The sequence below is a fragment of the Aphis gossypii genome, chromosome 1, assembly GCF_020184175.1.
Source record: "Aphis gossypii isolate Hap1 chromosome 1, ASM2018417v2, whole genome shotgun sequence".
NCBI lineage: Eukaryota > Metazoa > Arthropoda > Insecta > Hemiptera > Aphididae > Aphis > Aphis gossypii.
This window is the reverse complement of record NC_065530.1, coordinates 30,971,933-30,981,605: the sequence shown is the minus strand read 5'-3', so window position 1 is coordinate 30,981,605 and position 9,673 is coordinate 30,971,933.

The window sequence follows — 9,673 nt, the reverse complement described above, 5'->3', positions numbered from 1 at the left end:
CTAAAATATAATAATGTAAATTGTAGTACTCGTACAATAGCTTTGTATTACAATTTTAACAGTTTCAAATTTCAATTTAAAAATGTTATTGACAAAATACCAAAATAACAACGAACTTAGTATATATATTTTATATACCTCTAAGTAATAAGTACTCATGATTCATCTAAAATTTCTGATTTATTATTAACCATCATTAAAGTAATAATAATTTAGTGTTCATAATGCTCATAGTAATATATTCAATGACTTTATACTGAGTAGTCACTATATCGCCCGACCCACATGACCACATGATTCAGAGGTCCATGTGGACTGATTTTATGTGATAAATAATAACAATAATATCATACTAGCGTTCTCAAATGAAAATAAATATTAATTAAATACTTTAAATTTAATAAAGAATCTATGCATATATTTATAATCATATATTTTCTATAAAATTATAATTTTGAATTTTCTTCCAACAAGATAAACATTAAAAAAATTTAAATTGTTGAAATTAATGTATTTTAAATTAAACTGAAAATGATACAAATCATTAATAATTACCTATAGTACCCTAGCAAGAAACAAGGTTGCTGATAAACTATTGAAAGGTGATCATCACATTATTGTAACGAAGTAAATAAAAAGAATTGTTATTGATTTATAGGTACCGTAAGTTTTTAATGTTACCTAAATGTGAAAATAAAATGGAAAAATTATTATCTTAATATAAAAATGCTGAACTTTGTTAAGAGATACATAGGATAAATAATTACAATAACAATTTTAAGTTATCCATAATATATCTATAATGAATTATATAAATCATTGTATAAGATTAATACATATACGTATACGTATTAGGGAAGTAGTTTCTTCCCCTGCAAGATTTATTTATCATATTTAATTATACTAATATAACATTTTTATAAAATTACGAGTTCAAGTTAAAAAAGAAAACTTTCGAGGGTTTTTACTTTTTATGTTTTAATAGACATTCTATAATTTATAATGTCGTAATAGCAAAGAAAGAAGATTCTCGGAGATCTCGAAGATAGAGAGAGAACTTAATAGTACCATAATTCATAAGTCAGGAAATATTGGACCATCCCATTTTTGTAAAACAATATAATTAGGCATAAAATATTAACTATAGTAACTAGTATATAGTAAATATTAACTATAATAAGTGATTGACATTTACAAAGCTTTACTGACAAACTTTGAAAGATATATAATATATCAACAGCAGCAGTAACCAAATTAATAATTTTAATTATTTTTTGGAGGTGAGTGAAAAGAGCAAATATAATATATTAATGTCATCTGTTCGATGTGAGGTGCCGTGACAATGTCCTTGTTTTATGCACACATGAAGCACACTTGGGTAGTCGAGTACCAATATATATGTACACCACCATAAAGGTGAATAAAATAAACCTGACGACGGCATACACTACCAAGTCCCAAGAGACATATAACCCCAGTGTTGCATACATTTATATAAATATACATAATTAGATACCTAGATTATATTCTTATCTTTGTCGTTCGTACATCGATCGAGCACAGAGACCACACCGTCCTATGTCAACAAACATACTTTTGCAAACTTTGAATCAAAACGTGTTGAAGGTAGGTAACCCTATAAGGCTATAATCAAAGAAACTTATATACATTTAATAAAATTAATTATAAATCATATAGTATTACACAAAAAAAGCTTAGAAAAACACGAGATAACCGTCCTCATCTAACTTAATTCTATCATTAAGAAAATCTTGTAGAACAAATCATTATTGCGATAAGTGTTGATATTATTACCTAACTTAGATTTATTCAAAGACAAATATAATACATTTCATACATCACAAATATATTATTATGATATAAATACTTAAAACTGTAGGTATATTTCAGAATAATTTTTGACTTCAGCTCGAGAAAATTAATTTTCTAAGTTGATATGTCATTTTTAACTATACCTACAAAAATATTCACTAAAACATTGTATCCCTTAAAACCGGAAATATTTCTTAAAACCATAAAATTTCAAAATATGCAAATATATAATATGGACTAAAAATAGTGGTTCAAAAATATTTTGAAATTACTTAGCATACAATAACATCAACACATCAACACGAATAAATAATTCCTTATTCTAGTTATCACTCATCACTTACAATTAATAGATAATCATTACCATCATACTAAACATTTTAAGTAACACATTTAATGGATGTTGGTTTCATATAAGTACTGACTAAATTGATTTAAGAATACCGATTTATGTATGACTGTATGACCCTCATTACATACATTTACAAGAATTATATTCAACATTTATTATCCTTTTTTTTTTTTTTTTAAACAAAATTAGTTGTTCTTAATACCTATCAATTATTAATTTTTTGGACATCAATTTATTAGTCTCCTATGGAAACCGAAATAGGGGAAACGGATTACCAATTTTGATTGGCTTTTCCTGCATTGAAGATCTGATATTTTCTTTAGAAAAAAATATTCTTATAATAAATATAAATATATATTATTATTTATTACATAAATATTTTTATTTCATTGTTTATTGAACCTATTTCATTACATAAATTTAAAACTTTTTTACATAAATTATACAAAATTGTATTTTATATGGAAATTAATCATAATGAATATTAAAATAAAAATATTCACTAAAAATATTTATTAAACTTTCTTTAAAAAGCAAGTAGATTTTTTCTAAAAAAAAAAACAATCACGCAACCGTATAAATAGTATAAATATTATGAAAAAATTATTTTAAGGTTGACAAATTGGATACTTGAGCAGATGGTTTAAAGCTAGTAAATGGTGTTTTATTCGTTTTTTACACATTACAGGAGATTTATAAACAAATGACAAGTGACACCAACAGAAATGGAGCACCGGGATTTTGTCCAAATTTGATATACTAAGCCACACGAGTCCCGAAAATGTATCCTCATTGAAACAGTTAATTCAATCCTCGTTTTAATTTTCCATGTAAAAATATCATAAAACAAAATCAATTTTTAAACATTAATACAATCATACTTAACTGTTTATAAAAATATGTATATTGTATTTGTCTTTAATATAAATTTAAAAAAAAGAAAAATATCTTATATTTGAATAAAAAATCCAAAAAATAAAAACTAACTGTCAATTATTGTATTTAATAAAATACTTTATTATTTATGCATCAGATTAAATATTAATTTAAACAGTAGAAGTACTTGAGGCTATTCATCATAACTTAAAAAAGCAACAAACAAAAAAAATCGAGCATTTGTTTCTAAAATAAATTCATAATACTTTGTGATAGGTTTTATTTCTTTTTTAATACTTTTGCGACAAGGACAAACGACCGCTTAAACGGTGACAGGTTTTTTTAAGAGTCTTTTGTTAAAATGCCGACGTTTAAAAGTAGGTCAATTTTAAGTACCACATATTATATTGTCGTTGACCACACATAACCAGTAGAGATATAAATACTATATTATTTATGCTAAATACAATACAATTTCCATACAGATTCTCGTAAAATGTAAAGATAACCAGAAATAACGTATGAAAAACCATATTATTTTTATACATTGCAAATCTGTGTGTGAACTAGAATTTAACTTCTGACTTAAGATGATTATTTTATCAAAATATTTGTTTCAATTCAAATTTTATATAGATATTAGATATATAATATTTTTAACTGACTAAATGTGAACAAATAAAATATATTACACATCCCTATATCATAATATTTTCAAAAATAGATAATTTATTATTTGGAACAATTATACTACTATTAGGTGGAAACAATAATTTTATCTGAAATTGTTAACGGATAGGAGACCTTGTAAATTTATAATACAATTTCAAAATAATTTTTTTGTTTACTTTACGATAAAACTATCATTATTTCTGAAACTTTTAATTTGTTTTGAAAATTTCTTTATATGTTCATTTATATTTATAATGATGAAATCATAGTTTAAGTTAACTTTTTTATTTTTAAATTAGTTAAGAAATATTTGTATATACTTCAAACAAATTTTTATTATTATTATTATTATTACTAATAATTAATAAGCCTTTAATATATTAATACTTATTATTATTTATTATGATTTATGAGCATACAATAAATATATTTGATGAGAATAATTAAGTTCTTAATAATTACTATTTTAAATTGATCAAAATATTAAATACTTATTGATAATTAAAAACTGTTCACTCAATTTTTGGAAAAATAAATTCAAGTAGTTATGATAAATTTCAATTTTTTATAGAAAAAAAAAATCAAACAAAACTCTAGATATAAATCAAAAAAATATTTCTGGCTTATGACATAATATACTTCAATCATCAAATTATTCTTACTATTTAAACATTCAATCTTAATAATATATGGCCAAACATTTTTAAGTAATATTTACACATTTTTCTTTGTTATTATTAAGATACAGTTATAAAAATTTCAATTACTTCTCTTATAAACGTAATTCGATGAAGTAATATTATTTATTGATGTATTCGAGTATACTTGAAAGGGCCGAGTAGAAAACAATACCTACAAGAAAAACATAGTGTTTAGTCTTCTTAATAAGAAAATATTCTGAGATATATTCCATTTTCTCAAAACTAACTTTTTATATACTATATAATTATTAATTGTTATTTCAAGAAAATTGAACATTTAATGATATAAACAGAGATCATTTAAAGTTATTTCAACAAAAATTAATTATCAACAAACTTAAAATCAACTTGTCTATTTTAAAATTGTGTTTAAAAAATTAAATGTTTCCGTGAAATATAATAAATTACTGTAAATAATATTGAAAAAAAATAATAGACAACTATTTTATAAACACACGTTCATTATTTTAATTAAAGTTTTAAATCTCGAGTTCTTCATCTGAAAAAAAGTAGTAAAATATAAAACATGTAACATTCATTTAAACTATGATATAGTGTTTGCGCAATACTTTCAAATAGTGTCATTTTGTACAAATTTAAACCTGGTTGTCATTTTTCATTCTACTTGAAGTCCGAAAATTGTTTCGCAAACGGAGTAGGAATGTAGGAATAAAAATATAATATAATCATATCCTGCGCGTACACATGGAAAAGGATTTCGCTCATCCAACGCAATGGTCGTGTATCATTTGACAGGCCATTTTGAGACAAACCCTTTAATTTCGCGTTACGAATTGTGTTTGGGGAGTATAAAAATTCATTTGTCATATTGCCCCGTCAACCATCTAGCCCCGGCGGATTATGTTCTGGTAATGAGTTTTTGTCCTCGAGTACCCCATTGCTTCCCCCCCTCATACCCCTTCACTCGTCACTCGGATGTTCCTGAACAGCTGAGTAGCCATTAAGACCAAAGATACTATCATGCTTGAAAATTTTTAAACCATTCGAGCCCTTTTTCGTTTTTTGTTCCCTCGACCGAGTGCTTCGTGCTTGCGATCGCGGAGATAACGCACAAGTCAAATAATAGGCCTTTTTTCCGTATCACCTACTACAACTCTACATTTCGAGAGAGCACCGACTGGTAATTCTACCTGGTTACTTATACTGTACAAGGACATTAACCAAACGTGTTCGTAATGCAAATGTAGGTAATCGAGAGATATTCGATACGACGAAAAAAAACATTCTCGTACCTCCTACCTAAAGTCCATTACCAACCCTGTCGATCTAAATATACATGAATCGACACAATAATTTATATTCAAGTTAGTTGTAGTTTATGTACTTATACATGTATACAAGTATAAATCAATTTTATAAGTACCTAGTGTACAAAATATAATATTATGTATAATTAAACATTGAAAAGTATCAACTTTTTATTGAAATCAAATCAGTTACCTACAATGAAGATTTTAAATATTATCTCTGTTTATAAAAATATAACAACATACTTAAGTAGCTACATAGTTAAACTATAAAAACTTAATTTTGTGTTTAAAAACATTAAAATGTATTGCTTTTATGTATATATTCAACTTTTTGAATTTTGATGATTTGATAAATATTTAAAAATATAATTTAAAACCAAGTTTTATAGATTATTATTTAATACAAAATATAAATTATAATATACGTTTCACATGATAATAATGATTATAAATTAGTTTTTATAACGAAAATATTGTTTAGGTAGGCACAAACATTGATAATAATTTTACTATTTATATAACTAAAAATAAAATATATTTTAATCAAATAAAATTAGTAATTTTGTATCTGTTTTAATTTTTAAAATTTTTTTCTCATTTACCAAGTATCCAAATTTTATTAATTGAAATTTCAAATATACAAATGTCTAACATTAAATAATTTATAGGAAAGTAAAAAAAAAAAAACATTTCAAGGAGAAAACTATCTACTTGTATATATGTATATTATGTATATATAGGTAATGTTCGTTTAATGATTATTTTATGTTGTTGGTAGTTATCACAAGTTCTCTGTCTCTGAATAAGCAAAATTAAATTCCATACATATTTGTTTATCCACTAATAAGCCCGTATCGTCGTCAACCCCCAAAACATGCAGGTATCAGTCTATATATTATATTATAATGGAAATCAAAGGGCCCGAAAACTTTTTCGCGGTCAACGTCAAGCTTTTCATATGACATTTTCACGTGAACAATATTGTGTGAATAGATAGATATGATTATTTGAACTAATTACGATAATAATAGAAAATCTAAAACTACAAAATAATTTTTAAACTACAGAACAAAATATATATTTAAATTATGTGAAAAGAGTTAAGTTTTTCAATTACCATTGCAACCAATACATAAATAATGATTTTAAAAAATAATACATAATTATCTACCAGTTTTAAAATATAAATAAAAACGTTTTAAATAAAACAACCGAAAATGATAGCCAAATCTAAGAGGGTTGGCAAGCATAGCAAGCAATGGTCGACATTTTTTGTTCAAAATAATTTATTTAATAATTTATTCTGAAATTATAATTTTATGATGTTTAAAAATACATTACATTAACAAATTAATAAATTATATATGTAGGTAGGTAAATCCATAGGTCTCATTGTATTTCAATGTACTTGATTTTTGGTAAAGCGAAGGGGAAAATAATTTTACTGTTTTTATTTATATTGAATTGTTTTTTTTTTTTTTACAAGAAGGTTTATTCAGGTTGGTATATGAATACAAAAATATACTATCAATAATTTAACTAATTTATATATATATTATATATGTACCAAAATATAAATAAATAGTAAATAATGATTATTTTTAATTAAATAAATTATTATAAATTAAATGTATAACTCGAAGTTATTACATTTTAAATAGTATAATTTTTCAACAAATAATTAGAATTTAAATAAAATATGAAGTTATTTAAAAATGTTCTACATCAAGTTTTTTGACAATATTTGTATTAATACATTGTACCTAAACCTAATACATAATATAAATTATAATTTATAATATAAAAAAAAAATCTTTTGAATATTTATTATTTACCCCAAATGGAATGAAAACATAATAATATTATATGGGGGACATCAGCGTGACCACAACCGATTACTTAAAAAAAAAATTCCAAGCTATAATAATAATTACGGTAATAAAAATGAAATATTGGGGTAATGAATTCACACTGAAAACGATTGAGTTGGGAAAATAATGAACATGAGTATCAAAAATCGAGGGTGAATAAATGATTTATTTATGTAGTGTGGTGGTGATAACTATGAGTTTCGCGAGTTGAGTTATTTTAGCTTATCAAACACGTGTAATGTCTGAGAATTTTAATATTATGATTGCAAATGAAAATTATACGACCATACAAGTGTTATTCAATTTTAATTGGTCACTTCATTTAAGCGTATTGCAACTAATTATGTGCGTTTTGGAATATTATATTAGAATTTGCTTGTGTATTTTATTTAGAAGTATATAAATGAATAAAAAATTGTTTTATAATATACTATACAAACTATACAGTATACATGTACATAAAGAAAAATAATAATTTATCAAAAAAGATTATAAAGCCTCAAAAATCATGTAAAATAGTATACGCTATATTATAATTACAATTAATTTATGTATTAATAATAAATCCAATAATATAATGATTTTTTTTTTTTTTTTGTTCCACTCATTAAAATTCAAAATAACATTACATTTTACTTAATATTAGATCCATTTTTATTGATACTACCAGTGTTTACACAGTATAGACGAATTGTAATTTAAAGTAAATTTAAATTTGTTAAAAAATTTAGGATAAATTGTCGATATGAACTCAAACTGCTAGTAGGGAGTATACTTTAATGTTTTAATACTTGTCCAATGTATATTATTTTAAAAACTAAAACAAAATGAGTCTTAATAATTTTGCACAGTATTGTATAATAAATCCATAAAAAAAAAATCAATAAATATAATACTAAATCTCTTATTTAAAATCAACTGACCATTATTATAATTTTAATAACATAGTATATTAGGTACACGTCATATTGAAATTTCATTATTAATATTCATAAAATATGCGTCTAATTGACACGCATTCAAGTACCTAACATATTTGTGCATAACTATTGACATACGTCTAAATGTGGTATTTTACAATACGCATAGTACGATAATATTGACGTATGTCAAAATGATACATATTATTATAAATTTATAACATTCTCCGATATTTGTATTGATAAGAAAAAATAATTATATTTCTATTTTATTCAAGAATGATATTATTTTTAGAAACATGTATTGTTAATTGTAGAAATGTGACGAATAGCTCAAAACAAGAATCATAATTAAGTTTTACTTAAAAATTAAGTCAAGACTTAATAATTAATAATATACTAAATAATTATAAAAATAAAGGACAGCCGCATGATTTAGATCTTAACTGAATTAAAAATTCCATTTTCAGGTAGACTGTAGACATTTTTTAAAGTTTAATTAATTTATTGTCGCATAATGATATTAATATGATACATATTTATCTGATTTATAATCGATGAAGTAGTTATATTATTTTAAGAAAGTTTGATATGATTCTAATGCCAATAATAACACAGTATACAAAACTAATGGTTTCCAAGTTTCGCTGCAAATCTTAAACACCATAATAACTATTGAATTGTTTCACAAAATGTCTCCTTTTCATGGGTACAAAATTATACAATGACCTTTTTTTATGGATTATTATATTATATTTAGGAATACCGTCAAAATATATACACATATAGGTTGAAATGAGTTTGCTACAATTTAAAATATTTAAGGGGGCTAAAATTTCAAGTTGATAAAAAATATTTAAAAAAAAAATCAGATAAAAATTCAGGAACTAGGTTTGAAACGGGTTGTATAAAAATGTTTATAAGTTTACTAGGTTCTAATAGATGTAATTTTTAATATTTCAAATACTTTTTTATGTAATGATAAAAAATATAATTATAAAATACCAAATTTATATTCATACATTATTATAGCTTAAAAATATTCAAAATAACCTCTAATTAAACCTTGTGACATTGTTAATAAATAAAAAAAATTATTTTTTATCACGTTTGAAATTAATTAGTATCAAATTAAACAATTTATTTTTTTTATTTTTATTATTATTAATAAAAATAT